Source organism: Heterodontus francisci, chromosome 18, assembly GCF_036365525.1.
Source record: "Heterodontus francisci isolate sHetFra1 chromosome 18, sHetFra1.hap1, whole genome shotgun sequence".
In the NCBI taxonomy this organism is placed as follows: domain Eukaryota; kingdom Metazoa; phylum Chordata; class Chondrichthyes; order Heterodontiformes; family Heterodontidae; genus Heterodontus; species Heterodontus francisci.
Window position 1 is genome coordinate 74600556 of NC_090388.1, and position 26113 is coordinate 74626668.

At 44.2% G+C, this 26113-nt stretch overlaps 1 protein-coding gene across 10 annotated transcripts in view; it reads right to left on the bottom strand.

Moving 5' to 3' along the window:
- The window catches only part of nrcama (neuronal cell adhesion molecule a), a 475148-nt gene that overhangs the window by 200124 nt on the left and 248911 nt on the right, over positions 1–26113 (bottom strand). The window lies entirely within an intron of this gene.

A 26113-nucleotide genomic window follows, 5' to 3' on the forward strand; every position in this document is an offset into this window, starting at 1 on the left:
AAAGTCTGTCACTCAGTGATATCCAACACCATTCACACAGTACCTGAATGGTACTTTGGTTCATACTTAGTGAAGTACTTGAGAGAATGTGGCATCACAGTTGAGGTCTGTCAGCCTGTATCATGGAGAGACAACCACAGCTTTTAAAGAGGCAGTTCTCCTGGTATTCCCCATCAACCAACTCCACCAAGCATAGATGAACTGGTCACTGCCATATGGAAGATGCTGTCACATTTGCCCACATAACAGCAGTTCCTGGAATTCACTGTGTGATCTTACTGAGACACTTTACAAGTTGTTCTTTTCCTGGAGAACAGTGTACAGTAGTGGAAGCATTCGTCGGCTGATTTACAGTCTAACAGGCAACATGAATGCTTCTTCCATGGCCGTAACCATCTTTACACCAACATCGGGGTGGTTAGTCCTATACAATGAGATGGTTTTACCCACACCCGCTGGTCATGAGTATCCCATTGGATTTCAACTAAGAATTCACTTGCCAGCACTGTGTGGTGCAGGGTTCAAGCCCTCCGTCTTCAGACTGAGGGCAAAAATGTTACCATGACACCAAAGACTCACCTTGCAAATTATAAGTTGCAATATGAAACTTAACTGTGAAAAACCACAAAAGTACAGTTTTTATCACAACTTGGACAAGCCCAGTAAAAGCACAAGAATTAGACTGAATGGATCAACCCAGGCCACCGCAAAATAATTTAGCACAGACTATAGCAAAACTGGAATTGTTCACTGGCAGGAGAAGAAACATCACAAGAAAAAAAAATTGTTGAGATCCTTTAGATTTTGCTGGCATTTTGGCCAACGATTGTTAGGCTTGCCAGCGAATTGCCATAGACACATGGAATGCCAGTCACGGTGCGAAGGCAGAGAAGAGGAGGCCTGTGTTTCCACCAGCAACAAATTATTCTTCGAAAGCACCGTTAAAGTCCTAAAACCTCCTGTGCTGCTTCAAAAAGAGATCTGGGCAAGTGATAGAAGAATTAGGCCCAGGTGGTCATAAAGGAGGCTTTTTAGGCTAGAGAGAGGTGTAGCCAGGCAATGGGGTTTCATAGAGAATTTCAGAATGCGAGAGATTTGCTGAACAGTAGACAAAGGCTGAGCATTTGCCTGAAATCACATTATTGCACGGTACTTGCACTGGTAACATCTCTAACTCTCCACTGCCATTGATTGCATTATCCAATGAAGGAATACTTTCTTGTGAGGACCCAAATGCTTTTGTAAAAGTCCTGCACTGGCTGAGTGGAGCAGTAACAGGTGTCTACAGCCACTGGCAGAAGCCTGGACCTGTCTTCCTTGGCACTGTGACTAGTATTGACTGGCAATTCTGGTAAAATAAACCATCAATCTGGTCACACAGCACAACACCAACCAATGGAAGCGTAGCTGCAATGTCAGAGCCACCCTGGTCTGGTCTACATCCCAGCAGCTAGATCAAGGCAGGAATGGAAGAATCCTGGAGAGCAACAGCCTCTTGACCAAATTTGATGCATTACCCAGGCAGAAAAATGGGTAGTGTGATTAGGAGATTAAACATCTGTATGTCAGACTGAAGATGTAATCAGCATTATAACAGGATTATCAGCAGAACAAGCACATACTGACTGAAAGAGTACTATAGATACCAGGATTGGTGCAGATCATTTGCCAATAATCACCCATTGGCTGCAGATGCAGCAACACTCGAGAATCTCGACACCATCCAGGACAAAGCAGCCCGCTTGATTGGCACCATATCCACCATCTTAAACATTCACTCCCTCCACTACCGGTGCACACTGGCAACAGTGTGCACCATCTACAAGATGCACTGCAGCAAGTTGCCAAGGCTCCTTTGACAGTCAAAGAAAAAAGATTTGCATTTATATAGCACCTTTCACAACCACAAGACATATCAAAGCACTTTACAGTCAATGAAGTACTTTTTGATGTGTAGTCACTGTTGTAATGTAGGATACGTGGCAGTCAATTTGCACACAGCAAGCTCCCACAAACAGCAATGTGATAATGACCAGATAATCTGTTTTTGTGATGTTGATTGAGAGATAAATATTGGCCAGGACACCAGGCAAAAACTCCCCTGCTATTCTTCAAATTTGTGCCATGGGATCTTTCACATCCACCCGAGCAAGCAGATGAGACCTGAGTTTATCTTGGCTCATCTGAAAGACAGCAACTCCAACGGTACAGCACTTCCTCAGCACTGCACTGGAGTATTAGCCTTGACTTTTGTGCTTAAGCCCTGGAGTGGGACTTGAACCTGGAAGCTTGTGACTTACAGGCAAAAGTACTACCAACTGAGCCATATCTGCTACTTTCCAAACCTGCAATCTCTACCACCTAGAAGGACAAAGGCAGCAGACTACATGCAAGTTCCCCTCCAAGCCACACACCATCCTGACTTGGAACTATATCGCCATTTCTTCATCATCACTGGGTCAAAATCCTGGAACTCCCTCCCAAACAGCACAGTGGGTGTACCTATATTTCAAGGGCTGCAGGGGTTCAAGAAGGTGAATCAGTACACATTAGGGCTGGACAATAAATGCTGGCCTTGTCAGTGACATCCACAACCCATGAACGAATAAAAAAAAATTCGGAGGTCTACAACTGACCTCAGTGCCCATGTCCTAGGGAGGGTAACAGTCAGCCAGAGATTCCAGCTCTTAATCACTATCACGAAATCCTAGCTAGAAAGTCTACCTGTGAGATAAGAGAAGTATTAGATTCGATTCTGATGCTTTGCATAAACAAACAATCTAACATCACTCATTGTCCGTGTTCATACTTGATTACTTGGGTAATATACTAGAGGGTGCACCCTGTGAGTGAAGCCATAATTAAATGGCGCAACAGGCTCGAGGGGCTGAATGGCCTCCTCCTGTTCCTACAAATTGCTGGGGGATGACAACCAAGCCCAGGCGGCCATCGTCCAATACTCACACATGAGGGTTGCCACTAGCCAAGTGTACTCGAAGGGTGCTGAGGCTAAATGAAGCAGCCAGACTGAGTTCAGCTAACTCTGTGCAGGTCTGGGGCCTTCTGAGTCTTTATCACTCAACTCCTTCACTGCCAGCATCACTGAGGAAGCTCACTGCTTGATTACTATCAGTAAGACAGTTAGTGTTCAGATACAAATCTATGTCCTGCTCTGAGGAGCACATTCAGTCAATAAGTGCTTGCTGGTTCTATTAAATGCCTGGCGTCATTCACTGTGGGTTTAACTGAAGGATGCATTGACAATTACCCTCCTTTCAACATGCTTGAGCTGCATCTGCATTTACATGTAGACATTTTCTGTTAACTGTTTAACTGTTAACTATAGATCAGCAAGGGGGAGAAACTGCCGAAAAATAGTGCAGGTCATGTAAATTAAATATTTATACTTTGGTGTTTAATTCGGAGCACGGTATCTTTGTGCCTACTGTCTGCGTTTGCACTGTGGAAACCTGCTCCCATGCTGGGGAAAGGGAGTCAGTGTTAGCTGTGGAATCACCGGGGCAACTTGCACATGGGCAGAGCTCTCCACAGGCAGAAGTGGGCACATGCCAGTGCAAAAGTTACAGCGTGGGCTTGAGGGGCCCTGGATCCAAGTCATGGAGCCTGCATGACAGAGGTATGGCAGAGTGTAAGAGGATCTAAGGACCTGCAAACCGTAGGCTTGTCCTCTTCCTCAAGTCTTAGAGGTGCTTGAAGATTGAGAAGGAGAAGGACAGAGCACCTCCTTGTCACTCTGAGCATTTGCCGTCTTCAGCTGCACTGACATAGAAATAATCCAATCTCCCTTGTTCCTGGAACTGTGAAGAAGTATTATTCCCCCCACTGGTCTCCCAATCGGAAGCATGGCCTCCTATGTTGGTTGGTTGTAAGCATTGATCCACTTCAGTGGGCTGATGTCCTTGGGTTGTGGCACACATGGGGATTGGCTCTGTGCCAAATCGCCTGCCTGCCCAATGTGTGCAGCTACATCAAGGAATGTTTACAGGGCTGGAGATAGTGTGGTTAGTGGTGGGTTGTGGGGCGGGATAATGGGGATTTTGATGCTTAGTTGCACATTGAAAACCGGGGACAGGATGAAAGGACCAACAAGTCTTTTCCTGACCTCCATTTTGATATGTCCACACAGCAGCTCATGCAATAGTGCAGTACTGTCACAATGGAGTGGGAGGGGTGGTGGTTTTGATACATCTGAAATACAAATGAACAACTTACACACTGCCAACCTCAAACTTGGCCCACTCCATGTGATAAAATAAATAACTTGTGTCTTGTTAAGATTTCAGCACAAGAGGAAGCCGTTTGGCCCCTCATGCCTGTGCTGGTGCTTGCTCCATCAACTCATTTGTTCCTCGACAGCTACAAGCAAACTATACGGCGGTGTCAGATATCGAGAGGATCCGTTTGGTAAATCTCATGCACTGTTAAGTATTTCCAGATATGCTCTGCATCTGGCTCTCAGTCTGCTATTCAAATGCACAGGTTAAAATAAAAGAAAGCCTGACAGACTTGGAAGATTGCTCTCCTCATTCTGCAGCTTTGTACTTGTGCCTGTTGTCACTGATCAATAGGGATATTTGCCCTGTGACTCTCTTTTGCATCAATGAATGTACAGTCAATGTCCAATGAGTGATTCCATGGAACATATCGAGCAATTGGTTTCAGGAGGAATTTGCAGGTTTATTTGACATACAGCATTAAGATGTCTCTTCGAACAACAATCAGAATCCAACGCTACTAATGTGGAGTGAACAAGCTCCATACGGCATGCCACAGCTTCAGTGTGGCAGTTGATCTTGGCCAAGCTAAGAACAGGGTGATGGGATCGTCTCCAGCTCCCTGCCCTCAGGAGAGATGAGAAATCAGCCATTTTCCCCAACACTCCGATCGTTATCCAATGACTCTCCGACAGGGAAGTGCTCAGATATGGACATAAGGACAGGAGAGACAGGAGGTTTGCCAAGTGTGAGGGTGTAGTCCTCTAGACTCCATTAATAAGCCAGCCTGGTGATATCCATGCCCCAGTGTTATGTAGACAAAGTCTGCCACTACGGGTCCATCAGCCTGCAATGTCACCTTGAACCCAAAGACATCCCATTTACCCCACCTGGAACCTCCTCACAACCAAAATGAGGTTCAACACTTGTTGGTCATTAGAAAACTTGCAAAGTTCAAATTTGAACCCTCGCTAGGAATTGGTTGATTATTGGATCTCCTCGCAACCTGCAGGTTGAGCAGCCCAGCTACAAAAAAAGTTTACAAACCCACTTAAGAAGACTAGATTCTTGTGACAATCTTGTAACATCTACAAGACAAAGACAAGTACTTCCCACCCTGCCAAGTGTTGACGGGATTCAACTCAATTGTGATGCCTACATGATGAACATAACATGATGAATTTCACATTCAGCTTTAAGGTGAAAAACTTGGGTCTTAAACTTAAATAAAGGCAGTTACACAGGTAGGAAGACAGAGTTGATTAAAGTGGACTGGGAAAATAGGTTAAAAGCTAAGACGGTAGATACGCAGTGGCAGACATTTAAGGAGATATTTCATAACTCTCAACAAAGATATGTTCCAATGAGAAAGAAAAACTATGAGGACGATGAACCATCTGTAGCTAATTAAGGAAGTTAAGGGTAATATCAAATTGAAAGAAATGACATACAATTCTGCAAAGATAAGTGGTAGGCCAGAAGATTGGGAAAATTTTAGAAACTAGCAAAGGATGACTTAAAAAAAAAAGGAAGAAATTAGAATATGAGAGTAAACTAGCAAGAAATATCAAAACAATCAGTAAGAGCTTCTACAAGTATATAAAAAGGAAGAGAGTAACTAAAGTAAACATTGGTTGCTTAGAGGATGAGACTGGAAATTATAAATGGGAAACAAGGAAATGACAGAGACTTTGAACAAATATTTTGTATCTGTCCCCACGGTAGAAGACACTAAAAGTATCCCAATGACAGTAGAAAATCAGAGGGCAAAAGGGAGGGAGGAACTTAAAACGATCACTATTACTAGGAAAAAGTACTTGGAAAGCTAATGGGACTAAAAGCTGACAAGCCCCCTGGATCTGATGGCCCCAGATTCTGGGAAGGTACCAAGCGGATTGGAAAACTGCAAATGTAACGTCCCTATTCAAGAAAGGAGGGAGGCAGAAAGCAGGAAACTATAGGTTAGTTAGCCTAACATCTATCATTGGGGAAACGCTAAAATCTATTATTAAGGAAGTAGTAGCAGGATATTCAGAAAATCATAATAAAACCATGTTGACTCTGCTTGTTGATTGTGTGAAAGGGAAATCATGTTCAACAAATGTATTAGAGTTCTTTGAGGATGTAATGAGAAGGGTGGATAAAGGGAAACCAGTAGACAACGTGTATCTGGATTTCCAAAAGGCCTTAGATAAGGTCCCAGATAAAAGGTTATTACACAAGATAACACTTCCAGTGTCCCTGGCGACCATGTGTGCAGGAGGTGTGTCCAGCTGCAGCTACCAGCTGACCACATTGTGGAGCTGGAGCTGCGGATGGACTCACTGCGGAGCATCCGCGGTGCTGAGGACGTCGTGGATAGCACGTTTAGCGAGGTGGTCACACTGCCGGTAATGGCTGCAGAGGCAGAAAAGGGATAGGTGACCACCAGGAGGAGTAGTAGGCACAGGCAGGTAGTGCAGGGGTCCCGTGGCCATTTTTCTCTCAAACAGATATATCGCTTTGGATACTGTTGGCGGGTGGGGATGGGGGGGTGGCCTCCCAGGGGAAAGCAGCAGCAGCCAAGTTCGTGGCCCCACGGATGGCTCTGCTGCTCAGGAGGGGGTGAAAAAGAGTGGGAGAGCCATACTGATAGGGGATTCAATCGTAAGGGGAACAGACACGCGTTTCTGTGGCTGCAAACGAGACTCCAGGATGGCATGTTGCCTCCCTGGTGCTAGGGTCAAGGATGTCTCGGAGCGGCTGCAAGACATTCTGAAGGGAGAGGGTGAACAGTCAGAGGTCGTGGTTCACATTGGTACCAATGACATAGGTAGAAAGAGGGCTGAGGTCCTGCAACAAGAATTTAGGGAGCTAGGTAGCAGATTAAAAAGCAGGACCTCAAAGATTGTAATCCCTGATTACTCCCGGTGCCACGTGCTAGTGAGTACAGGAATAGGAGGATAGAACAGATGAATGCGTGGCTGAGGAGATGGCGCAGGAGGGAAGGTTTTAGTTTCCTGGATCACTGGGTCTGTTTCTGGCAAAGGTGGGACCTGTACAAGTTGAACGGGTTGCAACTGAACCGAAACGGGACTAACATCCTTGCTGGGAGGTTTGCTAAGCGCTGTTGGCAGGGGGGGGGTGGGGGGCACATTTAAACTCATTTAGCAGGGGGACGGGAGTAGAGTTACAGTAGGGGGTGATGCACAGTCAAATATAGAAGAAAAAATGAGCCAGTCTGGAAGGCAGAGCAAATATAGACCTGTTAAGGCACAAGTGAAAAATGCAAGGCTGGATTGCATCTATTTTAATGCAATGAGTCTTACGAGTAAGGCAGATGAATTGAGGGCATTGATTAGCACATGGGAATGTGATATTATTGCTATTACAGAGACATGGTTGAGGGAGGGGCAGGACTGGCAGATCAATATTCCAGGGTATAGAATCTTCAGGCATGACAGGGGAGGGGATAAAAGAGGAGGTGGCATTGCCACTGTTGATCAAGGAGTCAATTACTGCAGTAAGGAGGGATGATATCTCAGAAGGTTCCTCAAATGAGGCCATATGGGTAGAATTTAAAAACAAAAAGGGGGCAATCACTTGGCTGGGCTTGTACTACAGGCCTCCAAACTGTCAGGGAGAGATAGAGGTGATGAAATGTGTAGATGAGGGTAAAGCAGTTGATGTAGTATACATGGACTTCAGTAAGGCATTTTTGATAAGGTCCCACATGGGAGATTGGTCAAGAAGGTAAGAGCCCATGGGATCCAGGGCAATTTGGCAAATTGGATCCAAAATTGGATTCATGGCAGGAGGCAGAGGGTGATGGTCGAGAGTTGTTTCTGCGATTGGAAGCCTGTGACCAATGGTGTACCGCAGGAATCGGTGCTGGGACCCTTGCTATTTGTAGTGTACATTAATCATTTAGACATGAATAACGGAGGTATGATCAGTAAGTTCACAGATGACACGAAAATTGGTGGTGTCGTAAATAGTAAGGAGGAAAGCCTTAGATTACAGGACGATATAGATGGGCTGGTAAGATGGGCGGAGCTGTGGCAAATGGAATTTAATCCTGAGAAGTGTGAGGTGATGCATTTTGGGAGGACTAACAAGACAAGGGAATATACAATGGATGGTAGGACCCTAGGAAGTACAGAGGGTCAGAGGGACCTTGGTGTACTTGTCCATAGATCACTGAAATCAGCAGCACAGGTAGATATTGTGGTTAGGAAAGCATATGGGATACCTGCCTTTATTAGCCGAGGCATAGAATATAAGAGCAGGGAGGTTATGATGGAGCAGTATAAAATGCTAGTTAGGCCATAGCTGGAGTACTGTGTACAGTTCTGGGTACCACATTATAGGAAGGATGTGATTCCACTGGAGAGGGTGCAGAGGAGATTCACCAGGATGTTCCCTGGGCTGGAGCATTTCAGCTATGAAGGGAGACTGGATAGGCTAGGGTTGCTTTCCTTAGAGCAGAGAAGGTGGAGGGGAGATATGATTGAGGTATACAAAATTAAGAGGGGCATTGATAGGTTAGATAGGAAGAAACTTTTTCCTTTAGCGGAGGGGTCAATAACCAGGGGGCATAGATTTAAGGTAAGGTGCAAGAGATTTCGAGGGGATTTGAGGAAATAATTTTCACCCAAAGGGTGGTTGGAATCTGGAACGCACTGCCTGAAGGGGTGGTAGAAGCAGGAACCCTCACAACATTTAAGAACTATTTAGATGAACACTTAAAAGGCCATAGCATACAAGGCTATGGGCCAGGTGCTGGAAAATGGGATTAGAATAGTTAGGTGCTTGATGGCCGGCACAGACACGATGGGCCGAAGGGCCTGTTTCTGTGTTGTATAACTCTATGACTCTATGATTTTGGGGGTGATATATTAACAAGGATAGACTATTGGTGAACTAACAGGAAAGAGAGTCTGGATAAATGGGGCATTTTCAGGTTGGCAAACTGTATCTAGGGAGATGGCACAGGGATCAGTGCTGGGACCTCAACTATTTATGATCTAAGGATGCAAAGGATGAGCAATAAATGCTAGCCTTTCCAGCAATACCCACATCCTGAGAAGGAATTGAACTAAAATAAAGGAGTGTTTTTGATTTTGAACACATCATCCCAATGTGGGCAGTGAAGATTTAAACACACACTGGCAGAGTGAAAAGGTATTTGCTGCCAACTCAGTGGGAGCTGACAGCAGGGGAATGGTATGGCTCATGGTACTGAAATAACTAGCAGACTGACAACCCTTACCTTTAATTCAAGGGAGCGTCCTCGGCCCTGTAACTCCCAATCTCTGAACTGTGGGGAAGAGTAATTCTACACGAGGAGCAGCATCTGTGTCAACTCTCTACCCACAAGCCAAGGACGCTCGCTGCTTCAGGTGGGGTTAAGGGTCTCCATTATGTGCTCAGCTTCCTTGCCACCAACTGAAGGCTCAGTCTGAGGGAGAGAGGGAGAAAAGAGCAAAAGGGCGAAAGAGCAAAAGGGCGAAAGAGCAAAAGGGCGAGAGTGTAGAAAAGGGCGAGAGAGCGAGAATGCAGAAAAGGGCGAGAGAGCAAAAGGGCGAGAGTGTACAAAAGGGCGAGAGCGCGAGCGCAAAAGGGCGAGAGCACGAAAGAGAGCAAGAGAGAGCAAAAGAGCAAGAGAGTGCGAGAGGGAGTGAAAGGGCAAGAGCATGAGAGTGTGCAAAAGGGTGAGAGCATGAAAGGGAGAGAAAAGGAACAAAAGGGAGCGAAAGGATGAGAGACAGCAAAAGGGGGAGTGAGAGAGAGAGTGCACAGCAGGGAGGGCGAGAGAGCACGACCCGGACGGCGAGTGTGTGACGGGGAGGGCAAGAGAGCAACGGGGAGGGTGAGAGAAAGATAGGGAGGGCAAGACAGCAATGGTGAGATTAACACCTCAGGAGTACAGCCTTCATCAGAATCAGTTTTGATGAATTTTTAATAAAAGGTCCTCCAGCAAAACGTTAGCTATCTTGTGATGTTCGTCCACCATTTATTTCAGAGCTCCTGTATTTGCAGTTTCTTTTTTTCCTCTTTGTATGTAGAAAGGGGAGAAAGACAAAAGGGAGAGACTGAATTCCTTTCACCCAGGGCCAAATAAAATTGCACACCCTGCAACCTGAGCACTGGCAGCAGCCACTAACCTTGCTTCCTCACGGGATGGGTACTGCCGTGCTTCAGAGGGAGGGAAACACTTGGCACTTCCTGTCATCAAAGACTGGATCCATCTCCAGTGCTGAAATACGGATTCTCTAAGGCCATAAACTGAGCCTCAGGAAAGTGAGGATTGGCTGCCTTTGTGCTCCGGAATGCTTTTCTCAAACTGCAGGCAACTAAACACAGAAATGCCGGTGTGAGTACATGGCTGTGCACAGTGCTCAACAGATAGCAGAGCTTTCACCTCCTCGGCTGAACCACCTTACAGTTCATGCAAAGAGGCAGGAGATGTAATTTTTTTTTCTCCAATTTTCTCCCCTTGGCTTCTCAAGGTCTCAGAGCCAGGCTGGGCTCGTTTCTGCAGGCTACAAGCATGCCCTCCAGTATCCTGCTCAAGGTGGTTGTTCTTCACCAGTGAAACCGAGCTGGCTATTCAACAGTGTGGGGAATCCCAGCCTGATCCAGGCCCACACCCAAAGTCCATTTTCTGTGGCTGCTTTCTTGCTCCCTGACTCCAGGAGTGTGGAGGCAGACTGTGGCATCCCAGCCACTGCCCCAGCACTGAGCAATGAATGAGGCTGTCTGACTGAGTTCCATACTGGACTGTGAATGTACCTATGAGGTTATTGATGAGGGAGGTTTGAAGAATGTTTTGGCTGCAACACTAAAATTAGAACATGCTCTGCATTGCATGTGTCTCCCAGAGACCACCTAGGTTGGAGTTGCCACTGATGCTTGAATATATTCCTGAAAGTTTCATCCCATGACTTTCAACCAACAATCTCCGGAATCATAGAAAGAGGCCATTCAGCCCATCATAGCTGCACTACAGAAAGTTCCTACATCTACTCTGAAGCAGTTTTTCTACTCTTTCCTCATATCTTTTGACATAATTCTGGGCTTTGACCTCCAAATGATCCTTTCAGCATTAACACTGACCAAAAGAAACTAGTCGTGCTTTTGCACTGCAGCTCACACCCATTCAGCTTTTCCTTTATACTTCCATTCAGTGGACAGTGTTTAACCTACAGCCCTCAGATCTGTTGTTCTCACTCTCTGACTGCCTTTTGTTTTGGTCTGCCCTATAAAAGGGGCCCACTGTCCTTCTTTTCAATCTCTGATAGAGGGTCTGCCTGAAACATGAACCCATCCTTTCAAAAAGACGGAGAGACCTGCTCCTTACTGCCACTCTTGCTTTTTTAAGATTTCCAACATCGGCAGATTTTTTCTCTTGTCATTATTAGTCAGCGAGGTCAAGTTTAAGGGAAACAAAATCTCATTTCAATATTTGTTTTGCAGACCATCAATATTTAGACATGCAGAATTTTAGCACTGCCTCTCTCTACTCTGTCCATGTAAAACAATAGCCTAAGGGGACTTACTACCCCGAACAAAGCACCACAAGCTACGCATTTACCTCTGCATCACATGTTTACGACAAAGACTCCTCCCATGGTGTAATTTAAACTATTTATGTCTGCTTTATCTTCTGATGTGACTCGCCCAAGTGTCCTGAATGCAGTGAGAATGGGAGGGCTTGTAAACTCTGGCTGGATGCATGCCTGAAGGTTTCAATGTATGGTGCCCCACCTCCCCTTGATCACCCAAACTGTCTGGCACACTACCTTCTCATGCCAACTGGAAAGCCAACAGACCCTTTGGAGGAAATTTTAACCGGGAATGTTAGTATTAATAAAATCCAAATCCCAACCCCAATCCACCCATTTCCAATTTTAGCGGAGGTGGCGCCGGGCACGGGTGACCAACATGCTCTCAGCAGGTGGGTTAGCAATTGAAATATTATAATGAGGCCATGCGCCTCATATTTAACCACCATTTTAAATATAACCCTGGCTGACCAAGTTTTCCAGGCGTCTGGGAACCAGGTGGTTATAGGGAGGGGAGGACTGCTGGATCCAGGAGGTCAGTACCCTTCCACTTACCTGCTGGATCCAGTTTACCTGCTTCAACAGCCATCTCCTACCCTGCCCCACCCTTCCGATCTCCCCGTCAAACTCCAGCCCCCAATCATGCCTCTGGCCTCCAATCTCCCCCAACGGCACTCTTCCCTCTGGCCTCCAATCTTCCCCATCCCTGGCCTTTCTAATCCCGCTTTCCCTCTGCTCTGATCCCTCCAGCACCCTGGTGCTGATGGCCTATCCACCTGACAACCAGCCTCTCAATCTGGCAGGCTGCAGCCGGGAAACAGACATAAAAACTGCTCATCAGATCCTGCCGTTATATTCGGCAGGGGTTGAGGGAAACCCAGGTTTCCCAGCCTCAAAGCAGCCCCATCCCCTGTCCGAGTTAATATCATTACTCAATAGGACGATTCTTGACTGTCAAACAGACTTCCCCACCCACCCCCCCCACTCCCATAATTTAATTCTAAAGAAAGCAAAAATGGAAAAAATATAAATGAAAGGCATACTAGTAACTTAAAGATCATTAAAATTATAAAATTGCATCGCAGATTCACTCAGGCTACAGTACTGATCATACACAGTGAATTACAACAGGGAGAAAAAAAAAAATCTTTCACACAGCCTTACACTGCTGAAAATGCAACAGAACAAAATGGGAAGACCTAGAAGCATTGCCTGCCACATTACAGAGGAAAACAAAACGACAGATGCTGGGTGTATTATTTTTCTTTTTTTCGGGACAATTAATGGCTTCAGCTCTAAGAACAACAGTCTGCATGCGTTCCTCTTTAGTTAGTTCAACATTGTCACAGATCTATGTCTCCACCCCTGCCCTCCACTCTTTTTCAGCAGATTAGGTTGTTGTAAAAATGGCATTATCAGCAGACAGCCAGTCAGGCATGCACAGTGAAGTTTGCACACAATTGTACCGCAATATTTTCAACATGGACAGGCAACAGGCGCCAGTTGCCCGGCGACCAACCATTAATGGCTCGTGACATGTCTCTTGTTGCCTTTGCTTTCAAGAAAAATGGTGCCACTGATTTTTTTTTTGGCCTTATGGCTGCGATCGTCATTCCACATTAATCAATGGAGCTCACAAGCCTCCCCTTTGCCAATTGTAGTCATGTCCCTGAGGAGCATGGATACCTAAGGGACTTGTCAGGTTAATGCTGAAACCAGCCTGCATGTTGAATTCAGCTGGCACTGCTGCGGGATTATTCAAACCTACCCAATGTCTTGTACTCCACAAAAGACCTTTAGCCAATTATTATATAATGTATATTTAGCCAATTATTGTTCATCAAGGTGCTGTATTGCCCTGAACATCCTGGGGCAGCATCAGCTCCAGAGAGACAAATGATCTGTTGTATTTAATCTGACCTGGTTTGCTTTCAGACTTGCATTTCAGCGCGAGGCAGGCCCGAGAAATTGGGTGTGTGAAGTGTGCCCCCTTTGCGCTTCAAACACAACACTTTAAAGCGCTAGATGTATTCTAAACAAAAATTACAGAAAGAAATCCAGTCATTTTCCTGCTGTGTTTTTCTGATCTCAAAGGCCTCTCCATTAGGGACATGAATCCTCGAGCAGCTGCTAATCTACAGAAGCTTTCCTGATCAATTAGGTGCGAACTGACCTCAAGAATGGCCTCAAAGGGACAGGCAGGCTGTACAGGATTCATCTTGGAAGTTGGCATCACAACCGTGCTTCAGAGTCCAGATTATCTTTGAGCAACACCACGGGGCATCAGCTAGAAATTGCATAAGAGCACCATCCGCTGATTTGGGAAGATGATGTTTGATCCGCAAAATAACAGATTTAGCAGCTTCACCAAGCGACTGTTTCCTTATTTTGGCTGCATTTTTCAGATTCCAACTGCATTGATGAAGGATCCAGGCAGCGAAGGCTCTCATACCCAAAGAAAGGACCTGCATTTATACACCGCCTTCCACAACCGTAGGCTGTCCCAAAGCACTTTGGTCAGTGTCGTAACTGCTGTAATGCAAGGAAAAGCGGCAGCCAATTTGAACATAGCAAGGGCCCACAAACCATCTAATCTGTTTGAGTGACGTTAGTTGAGGGATATACATTGGCTGGGACACCCGTAGAGCTGCCCTGCTCTTCTTCAAAATAGCGCGTTACTACCAAGGCTGGAAGAGTGCACGGTTAATTCAATCCCACTTCCCCACAGGTCACAACACATATTTTTAATTTTCCCACTTATCAATATGGTTCATCAAATACTCTATTTTCCCAGAACAGAACACATGAACCAGGTTTCTTTACTGAACAATAAGCTTATCAGTTTATTATAAAACAAGTCTGAACTAGTAATGAAGTAGAACAAACACACAGATCAAATTTTTTAAAATCCCAACATTATATTTTAAAAGTTTCCTTTTTTACCTTAGCCCCTTCACGCACACACGCACACATATATATTGTTACGACCAGGTGAAAAATGTGTCTACGGGTCTTTTACTGTCTTCACCTGGTCTTATTGTAACAGGGTTTAATTTTAAACACACACTGTTTTGAGCTCCCTTTTTGTGAATCCTTGTTCACAGTTTCCTAATTATAAGGCAAAGAAATGAGCACACCAGGTTTTCCTTAGGTTTAAAGAAGAAAAATGAAATTTATTAAACCTGAAACTTAAGGTAAACTAATACAATTCACGCCTATGGATGTACAATGTTCCCACGCTGGCATGCACACGCAACATACACATGCAGAAAGGGAGAGAAAAGAGAAGAAAAGATAAAGTGGAACAGTTTGAGGCAATATCTTGTTACTGTGCTTCGAGCTCAAGGTTTAATCCTTTTGTAAGTTGTCTTGCTTTCGTCGGGGCCCTGTGTTCTTCTTAAACCTTGTTCACAGAGAAGACTTTTCTCTCTTTGAGGTTCACGTGTTTTCACAAGATTCAGTTCGTGGGAAAGAGATGGGAGCAGGCAGACAGAAGAGGAGGTAATTCTTGCTTCAGTTCCTTTCTGTGTGGCACAATTCAAAAAAAAACCCAGGTTACCCAGCAGGTTAGTCATGTGACTAGCTCCTTATATGGAACAGTCTCGCCTGCGAGGTTTGTGGCTTGTACCTTAGCAGTCTCTGGAATGCTAGCTCCCTCCCCCCATCCCCAACTTCAATATCTGGTAATTAGAAGTCCATTGTTGGTTGAATGAGTCAGGGCATGGCCCTTTGTCCCTTGTTCCAAATACCCTCTCTCATGCAATTACATTCTTTCTGTAACGGTAACCAGAACTGCACACAGTACTCAAGTTGTTGCCTAACCAATGAGTTATACAGTTCCATCATAACCTCCCTGCTCTTATATGCTAGACCTCGGCTAATGAAGGAAAGGATTCGATGTGCCTTCTTAACCCCTTATCGACCTGTCCTGCTACCTTCAGGGATCTGTGAACATTCACTTCAAGTTCCCTCACTTCCTCTACACTTCTCAGTATTTTCCTATTAATCGTGTATTAAGTGTATCAATTAGACTGTTATATGAAAAGGAAGAATGTGCAGGGTTACGGGGAGAAGGCAGGGGAATAGAACTGAGTGAATTGCTCTTTCGGACAGCTGGTGCAGACACGATGGGCCAAATGGCCTCCTTCTGCACTGTAACAATTCTGTGATTCTGTCTTTCCCGTCAGGGTCTTGCAATTTTAAGTTTTAATGTTCATGTGGCAAAATCATGTGTCCCTCAATCTTGGCAGGTGGGGGGTTTTCCTAACAATATATATATTGTACACACACTGGTTAACTGAAAAAAAAAAGGGATTTTTGGATCAAAGCTCTGTTACAGACAAAGAAAAACACCCGGGCAGATCACTTGCCCACCGCTGAAGAAAACAGCAGATAAGACACACTGCACCAAAACTGGCATACAGTCCAACCTCCAAGCACACGCAGACCAGCCACTGAGATCCCCCTAGAAACCGTTCTCTTCAGGCGACATTGAGAATTATTTTTAGCAGGCCTTCTTCAAAAACAGGAAACAAGATGAAATGACAAAATGGACTTCTCAGAGTCTTTTAGGGATTTTCTGGAAAGTGATATGGGTTGTAGTCTTTTCTCCTTCCTTGACAGTTCAGCAGTCTTGACACTATCTCCTTCTAGAAGGTAAAACACACACACACACTGACACACAACCAAAAATCTTGTTAGTTTTCTGCCCTTCCAGGTGCTCTGCTACTACTGGATTTGTCCAATCAAGGGAGTGTTTGTCACTTCTCTGCCCCTGTTTCTATTCTGTCCCTAACCCAAGTCATGTGACAACCAGCAACACTGTTGCCAATCTGGCTCCCTCAGTGTCCTCTTGATGGCTCTCGCTTTTTTTTTAAAAAAGGTCCAACATTTATTCAGCTTCACTATAAATTCCTTCAAAAAAATATTTTTTAACAAAACAGAATCACTTTCATCACAGCTCTACCCTCGGAGGAACGAAATGCCATTTTTAAATGCATTTCATTACAAAGTGTGGGAAAAATAGAAAACAAATTTTCACACTCATACTCATTCACTCTTTCCTTGCAGTCAATAAAATTCTGCTCTGTACCCTCTTTTCATTCAAATAACTTGAACAAAGTTAGATTTTCGATAAAGCATCTGCAAGAACATGATTTTTACCTGCAATGTGGATAATCTTTAAGCGATAAGATTGTAACAGTAAACTCCAAAGGAATAGTCTGGCAATCTGTTTTTTAAAAAAATTTTCTACAAGGATTTGTCACCAAATCAACCAACTGCAACCTTCCAAACAGAACCCCCCAGTTATTCCAAGCGAGGAATTGGGTAAGAGTTTGTCTTTGTTATTGCATTAACTTTTATGTAGTCTATGTAAAGTCCGGTTGAACTGTCAGGTTTAGGCATTAATACTACTCGTGAACACCATGCTTTGATTCGGTTCAATTAGGTGGTTTTCCAGCATGTATTGGATTTCTGCTTTTACCTGGGCCAGTTTCTCTGGACATAAGGGGTAAGGATTTTGTTTAATAGGAACTGATTCCCCTATATCCACATCATGTGTGGCTAAGGTTGTACATCCAGGCTTATTCCTACATTCCTTTTAAATGCTATGAGTAGCCTCATTGGGTCTTCTCATTGGTTTGTATCTAAATATGAAAGTATAGTGTCCAATCTCCCTAGCAGTTCAGTATTAGCTAACCAGATAATAGGAGGTTCAATTTGAGAATTGCCCAGGCCTCATTTTGCCTCATCCTTGCCATCCCTTTCATCCTTCACTGTCCCTAATACCTGACATACCTGCGCTTGCTTATCCGCCTCCCGGCGATAATATTGATTTAACATATTAATATAACACAGTCGATTCTTTTTCTGGCGATTTGGGGTGTCAATCAAATAAGTTACCTCACCAATTCTCTTGACCATTCTATATGAACCACTGAACCGTGCTTTCAACGATTCACCCTGTAAAGGCATCAATACCAACACTTCATCCCCTTGCCAAATGTTCGTGGCTTAAGCATGCTTATCTGCCCATTTTTCATAGTTGTTTGGGAAGCTTTAAGGTGTTCCTGAGCCACTTATCAGGCTCTCGTGAGCTATTCCCAGAACATGGATACATAATCTAGCACAGAAGAGTCATCCCTCTGTTCCAAAAATCTTTCTTTACTTAGTTTTAGAGGACCTCTTATCTCATGTCCAGAAACTAATTCAAAAGGGCTAAAACCTGTAGACTCATTCGGTGAATCCCTAATGGAAAACAAAAGAAATTCGAGCCCTTTATCCCAATCATGGGGATATTCATGACAGTATGTCCTGATCATTGTTTTGAGGGTCTGATGGTACCTTTCTAAAGCTCCCTGTGTCTGTGGGTGCTATGCTGAAGACGAACTGTGTTATATCTAAGTTATTCATATCTTGCTGAAAAATTTTAGACATAAAATTGGAACTTTCATCCGACTGAACCTCAATCGGTAATCCATGTCTGATGAAGAACTGGGTCAACATCTTTATCACTGCCCCTAGCAGAAATTGTTCTCAAGTGAATGACCTCTGGGAACCGAGTAGCCAATTCCATGATGGTGAGTATATATTGGTGTAGGAACATAGGAACAGGAGTAGGCCATTCAGCCCATTGAGCCTACCCCGCCATTCAATACGATCATGGCTGATCATCCAGTTCAATGCCTTTTTCCCCCACTATCCTCATATCCCCTTATGTTATTTGTATATAGAAATCTGTCTATCTCTACTTTAAACATACTCAATGACTGAGCTTCTAGAGCCCTCTGGGGTAAAGAATTTCAAAGATTCGCAACCCTCTGAGTAAAGAGATTTCTCCACATCTCTGTCCTAAGTGGCTTTCCCCTTATTTTGAAATTGTGTCCCCTGGTTCTAGACTACCCAACCAGGGGAAACATCTTAGCTGCATCTAACCTGTCTATCCCTTTAGATATTTTGTAGGTTTCAATGAGATCACCCCTCATTCTTCAAAACTCTAGAGAATACAGACCCAGTTTCCCCAATCTCTCTTCGTAGGACAGTCCCACCATCCCGGGAACAAGTCTGGTGAATCTTCGTTACGCTCCCTCTATGGCAATAATATCCTCCGTAAGGTAAGGGGATCAAAACTGCACACAGTACTCCAGGTGCCATCTAACCAATGTTCTATACAACTGAAGTAAGACTTCACTACTCCTGTACTCAAATCTTCTTGTGATAAAGGCTAACATACCATTAGCCTTATTAATTGCATGCTGCACCTGTTTTCAGTGGCTTATTGACAAGGACACCCAGATCCCCTTGTACATCAACACTTTCTAATCTCTTATCATTTAAGAAATACCCTGCACATCTATTCCTCCTACCAAAGTGGATAACCTCAGATTTTTCCACATTATATTCCATCTGCCACGTTTTTGTCCACCCACAAAGTCTTTCCAAATCTCCTTGAAGCCACTTTGCATCTTCCTCACAACACAGATTCCCTGCTGGTTTTGTGTCATCCGCGAACTTGGAAATATAACATGTCCCACTTTTGTTTTCAGTAAGGGTCCTAAAGAGTCTACTGACACCCTACTAAATGGTTCCCCAGTAACTGGTATGGGAATTAGAGGTGCCAGTTTTATGGCAGGTTGCGGTTTTCCCACAATCTGGCATGTATGGCATATTTTACAAAACTGCACCATGTCCTTGGAAAGACCTGGCCAATAAAAATATTGACTTATACGTGCTTTGGTTTTCCGGATCTCCACATGTCCTGCTATAAGAATCTCATGTGCTAACCTTAATAGTTCCCGGCGATACTTTGGTGGTACCACTATCTGATGAACAACTGTCCAGTCTTCGTCCACAGTTCTGTGAGGAGGTCTCCACTTCCTCATCAGAATCCCATTTTCAATATAATAGCCGTCTAGAACTCCTTTTGCCTCAGTTTCTGTTTTGCTGATTGCGCCACTTTATTTAAATTTGGATCGGCATGCTGAGCCGTGATCGGAGAAGACTTATTAAACATTTCCTTTGGATTATCCAAATCCCCAAAGAAAGTTTCAGATATCCGGCTATCTGACAGTGGTGCCATACTTACCTCCGACAATGGAACTTCTTTAGCCATTGCTCGGGTTACTACACAAGGAGGAAAAATTCCTGGAACCTTTTCCTGTAACTTTTACCTCTTTAACTTCTCTTGCTTTTTCTATGACTACTGGTGAAGCTACTACTTTCTCTCGGCCAAATCATTCCCCAGGAGTAGGTCAAATCTGTTGTCGTGTAGGCCCCCACCTGCCAAGAATGAGGCACACATTATTTCACCACACGAACATTAAAACTTAACATTGCGGCTGGGAAGCAAAGAGGGCCTATCACAAAGAATTGCCAGGCCCCTCGCCAGAAAGACCTTTTTTGCATAATAGCAAACAGTGTTGGAACAAAGCAACCAGTCCCCGCTTCCCCAATACAGAGAAGACGTGGTCAGACCAGTTTAGTCACATGACTACCTGGCTGTTTGAATTTGAACTTGCCACAGTGTGTTTGGAATTCAGAAAGCTTTTTTCTCCTGGACTGAGAACATCTCTCTCCTGTTTGTTTCCATCTCTTTCTCATGGAACTGAAGACCCATTGAAGACGCATGAACCCCAAGAGAGAAAAGTCTCCTACAGTGAACATGGTTTAAGAAGAATACAGGGCCCCAACGAAAAGCAAGATTACTTACAAAAGGACTACAGTGAGCTCGAAGCACAGTAAACAAGAAACTCTTCTGATATTGCCTCAAACCTCTCTACTTTGTTTTTCTTCAGTTTTTTGTCCCTATTTGCATGTGTATCATGTGTGCATGCTAGCGTGGGCGCATCTTATATCCACAGACGTTAACTGTATTCGAGTTTAAGTTTAAATTTTAATAAATTTCACTTTTCTTCTTCAACCCCAAGAAAGCCTGTTTATGCTCATGTTTTTGTCTTATAATTGGAAAGTGGTGAACAAGGATTCACCAAGGGGGAGCTCAAAACAATGTGTTTAAAATTAAACCCTGTTACAATAAGATCAGGTGAAGACAGTAAAAGACCCCTAGACACCTTTCTCACCTGGTTGTAACACTGGCTACTGGCAAACTATGGAGAACTCCTACAGTTACCATCCCAGACACTGGGTCACACTCTAGGTGCACCCAATACAAAGGTATATACTCCCCGCCAATACCATTCACTAAAATGTTGGCGTTCAGTGCAGTCTCTGGTGGAAATGTTATGCCTTTCCCCAGAAAGAGAGTTTGGGTGGCTCCTGTATCCCTAAGTATAACTATAGGTTTGCCTGCCTCACTTGAGGGAGAAGGAGTTATTTTTCCTTTTGACAAGAATTCCCTAGAACTCTCAGGTATCTTGTTCACAACCTCTACTCTCACAGCGGTTTTTGTACTTGGCCTTACAGTTGCAGGCAGAGCTACAGCCTGACCTGCTGTACTCTCGGTCAGGGCCCCTTTCACTGCATCGGCTTTGTGCATCCCAATAAGTGACATGGCTTTACGCCATAACTTCCAGGATTCTGCAGGAAGATGTCCCACCTTGTAACATTTAGGCTTGTGGACCTCACTTCGACTCTCAGCACCTTCCTTTCTCAGGAGGAGATCCCGGGGCATTCCCAGCTGTCCCTTCTTGTCCCCGGCTACCTGCCTTCCTTTCACTCTCTCACCTTCTATCCTTCTCGGGTTTTCAGGGGTGACGGACAAAGGGTTTTGGCTTATACACAAGCTCATAATCATCAGCAATATCCGCAGACTTTGAAACCTTCTGGTTCTCTACATGGGTTCTTACGAACGGAGGGATTGAATTTTTAAATTCTTCCAAGAGAATTAGTTCCCCAAGGTTCTCACACATGGCCTCTATTGTTAGTGCCCGCATCCAACGATCAAAATTAATTTGCTTTACCCGCTCAAATTCTATATAAGTCTGCCCAGCCAATTTCCAGAGGTTCTGAAATTTCTGTCAGTAAGCTTCAGGGACTAACTCACATGCAACGAAAATAGCCTTTTTTGCCATTTCATAATCTGCTGAAGCCTCCTCAGAAAACATGGCATAAACTTCATGAGCTCTGTCTATCAACCTGCTTTGCATAAGTGGTGTCCAGCTTTCCTTTGGCCATTTCATTTGTTTGGCTATCTTTTAAAAAGAAATGAAAAATGCCTCTACGTCCCTTTCCTCAAACTTATGAAGAGCTTGTATAAATAAAACAACTTTTTGCTGGGTCCTGGGCTGGAGTCAGATTCTTCCTGACCAGAATCCCCAATGGTGTCAAGACCACTCTTTTGTCTTAGTTCCATCTTTTTAAATTTGAATTCCTTTCCCTCTCTTTCACTTGGTCTTTCCCTCCTTTTCCTCAAACTCAAGTTTTTTCATTGTCATTTTCTTTTTCAAACTCAAATTTAAGTTTTTCCATTTATTTTTCCTGTTCAGATTTTCTTATTGTTATTTCATTTTCTTTTCCCTGTTGAAGCTTCTAATTCCTGTGCCTGCTCAAGCTTTTTCATTTGTAACTGAATTTTAGCTAATTCAACTGCACTACCCTCTGATTTGCCACCACCTTCTTCAAATTTCAAATGTTGAGCTATTACTTCAAATATGTCTGCTTTCTTAGCACCTGATTTTAACTCTAACATCAACAGTTCTGCCAATTGGTTTAGTTTAACCTTGGTTAAGTTCCTCAAATCACTCAGGATTACATCCTCTTTCCCCAGGTCTGTTTTTATTCTGCAAACTTCTATCTAATTATATGTAAAGACTTGAGAGTGAGTACCTCACCATGACTGAGAAATGCTGATGTTAAGCTAGTGGTTTAATTTATTAATTTTATTTAATGACTCTTTGTCACCTAATTGACCAAACATCATCCAAACACCCTTTTCTCCCGATCTCTGATATTTTTATAATTAATGAACAGAAGTGTTCAAAGAGATTGAAAAACACCATTTTTTAAAATCCCTATGAATTTTCTCATGGGTTGCTTGCAGCAGCATTTGAAGATTAATGTTCAATTCCTGGAGACTTCAGGACAATCCTGGAGAGTATGTAATCTTGGACGCCAAGATAAATGTCCTAAGGTTCCACAGAACTGTAGTGGTACAATAAGCAGACTTGTGCAGGGACAAAGGTCTATTGTGGCTGGAATACTGGCATGCACAGCAGCACTGTGACCTGAGGTGTCACAGTCCTGAAATAGGTGAGGTCAATGACGTAGGATTCTTTTTCTTCTGCAGTTTAGTTTTAGTTTAATTTAGTGATACAGCACTGAAACAGGCCCTTCGGCCCACCGAGTCTGTTCCGACCAACAACCACCCATTTATACTAATCCTACGTTAATCCCCTACACTAGGGGCAATTTACAACGGCCAATTTACCTATCAACCTGCAAGTCTTTGGCTGTGGGAGGAAACCGGAGCACCCGGCGAAAACCCACGCGGTCACAGGGAGAACTTGCAAACTCCACACAGGCAGTACCCAGAACTGAACCCGGGTCGCTGGAGCTGTGAGGCTGTAGTGCTAACCACTGCGCCACTGTGCCGCCCAAAGTGTGCTGAATTGCAAAAACTCATCCTGAAGTTAGACTTTATGCATGTGAGCACGAGGGGCCTGGAAAGCTGATTCAAGTAGAGGGGCTCTAACATGCACAAATAGGCTACAGTTTCATCTCATTGGGGAGTGTAAGCTACTTATGGTTGTTGTAGTAAGACCTTAAGAAGGATCCACTTGAAGAACTGTAGTGAAGATCACCAGAGAAAGTGATGTCGCATCACATGACCAGGTTGTCGTAGGTGGAGCCCGACAGAGCAAGACGTGTTTAGGTGTGCTTGTGCATTAAGTTATAATAAAACCCACATTTTCTTTTGGATATTACTTGTAGTCCTGTCAGTCTTACAATAGATCACACACCAAAGGATCACATAATATTACAATGGTCACCATACATTGGCTTCCGGTTCAGCAAGGCCACGACTTAACAATCTCATCCTTGTGTTCAAATCTCTTCATGATCTCATCTCTCACTAACCTTCTGCAGCCCCACAGTCCTGAGAACTCTGCATTCCTCCCATTCAGCTTCTTATGCATCCTTGATTTTCATCACCCCACTATTTGCCCTCAAGCCATCTGGACCCTAAGATCTGGAATTCCCTCCCTAATGCTTTCCACCTCTTTCTTCTCCTTTAAGACATGCCTTAAAACATATCTCTTTGGCCAAACTATGGTCACCTGTCCTAATGTCACTTCATGTGAAGCAATGTCAGAAAGTGTTTGATTACAGTCCTGCAAAGTACCTTCGGACATTATGTTAAAGGCGCTAGATAAATGCAGGTAGTTGTTGTCTAGGCTGAATGGTCGCTTAGGTGGGTATAGTATGGCTGCTAGCACCTGTTAGAACTGCAGCCCAGCACCAGTCAACACCTCAGGAGAGTTCGATAAAGCAACATTGGGCTTGGAGAATCGCAGCGTAGAGTCTCTCATGTCGTCATGTGCCCTGACTCGCGGGGGTGTGTGTGCAGATTTCAGACTATTTCTCAGCTGCAGTTCCTCTTTTGATGCAAAGACTCAGCTCACAGGGTTTGGGTGGGTGCACGTGGGTTGGAGGGGAAAGGAGGTTTGGCTCAACTTCACACAACATTTGGAATGATCTGCTCTTATTTTTTGAAAAAAGTGCCTAGAAAAACTTGGCTTGTTCTGTTATACCCTTGTGCATTCCTTTACAACAAACAACTGGGTGAATAGCACTGATGAGGGAAGCACATTGTGTACCACACACCATTGTGAAGCGGTTAGACACGGTTCTGTAGGCAGGCACACAATGCAACACTTTCAGCTACATTCCAATTGAAGCCCATCGTCAACAAGCCCCAGAAAGTGGGCAGCCACTGTAATTAAGTAATCATCATTGAAACAGGAGAAATGTCATTACCACATACAAATATTTATATGTATAGATTTATTCCTTTGGCGAGAGTTGAACCTTGCCCCAAATAAATACGGCACAAACATGAGGAAGTGGCTTCCCTATCTGACGGCTTTTAACCAGTTCTCTCCTTTCCCTAACTGATTGTTTCCAGGGTCCTGTCGAACTGGATGTTAGCAGCCTCGAGTACCTGACCCAAGTGCCCAAGCACATTTTAGGCAGTGTGGGTCTGTGATGAGAACTGGAGCCATCCCAATCCATTGCTCAACTGACAGAGGGACCCTGCTAATCCTCCAACCTCCCAAGCTGAAAAGCCAGGGGAAATGGTACCTCTCCTCCACCTCACTCCCCTCCTATCCAACCTACAAACCGCCTGTCAGGTGTGGCTCAGTGAGTAGCACTCTCACCTCTGAGCCAGCAGGTTCTGGGTTCAAGTCCCACTCCAGATATCTGAGCACAAAATCGAAGCTGGAACTCGAGTGCAGTATTGAGGGTGCCATCTTTAAGATGAAGTGTTAAACTGAGGCTTTATCTGCCCTCTCAGCTGAATGTACAAGATCCTATAGCACTATTCAAAGTAGAGCAGGGGAATTTTCCATGGTGTCCTTGCCAACATTTATCTCTCAAGCAACATCATTAAAACAGATTATCTGGTCATTACCACATTGCTATTTGTGGAAGTTTGCTGTGCCCAAATTGGCTGCCATGTTTCCTCCATTAGGACATGAATGACTACACTTCAGAAGTACTTCATTGGCTGTAAAGTGCTTTGGAACATCCTGAGGTTCCAAAAGGTACTACTTTAATTCAAGCCTTTTCACCTCTGTGCAGCAGTATTCCTGCAATCCGGCACTCAGAGATAAACTGTGTAAGTGAATGGCTTTTGAGTCATTTAAAATCGGGCCCAAAGGAGTAATATGAAACCCAAGTGACACCATTCTAGGGCCATGTGCGGTCGCTTGCTGGACACTGACTGTAGTTTAGCAATCCTTGCCTAACTACCAGCTGAGACTTCATAGAATCATAGAAAGGTTACAGCATAGAAGGAGGTCATTCAGCCCATCGTATCTGTGCTAGCTCTCTACAAGAGCAAATCAACTAGTCCCACAACCCCGCCTTTTCCCCATAGCCCTGTTATTTTTTTCTCTTCAGATAATTATCCAATTTCCTTTTGAAAGCCATGATTGAATCTGCCTCCACCACACTCTCAGGCAGTGCATTCCATATCCTCACCACGCACTGCGTAAAAATGTTTTTCCTCACGTTGCCTTTGGTTCTTTTGTCAATCACCTTAAATTGGTGTCCTCTGGTTCTCCACCCTTCTGACAATGGGAATAGTTTCTCTCTATCGACTCTGTCCAGATCCCTCATGATCTTGAGCACCTCTATCAAATCTCCTCT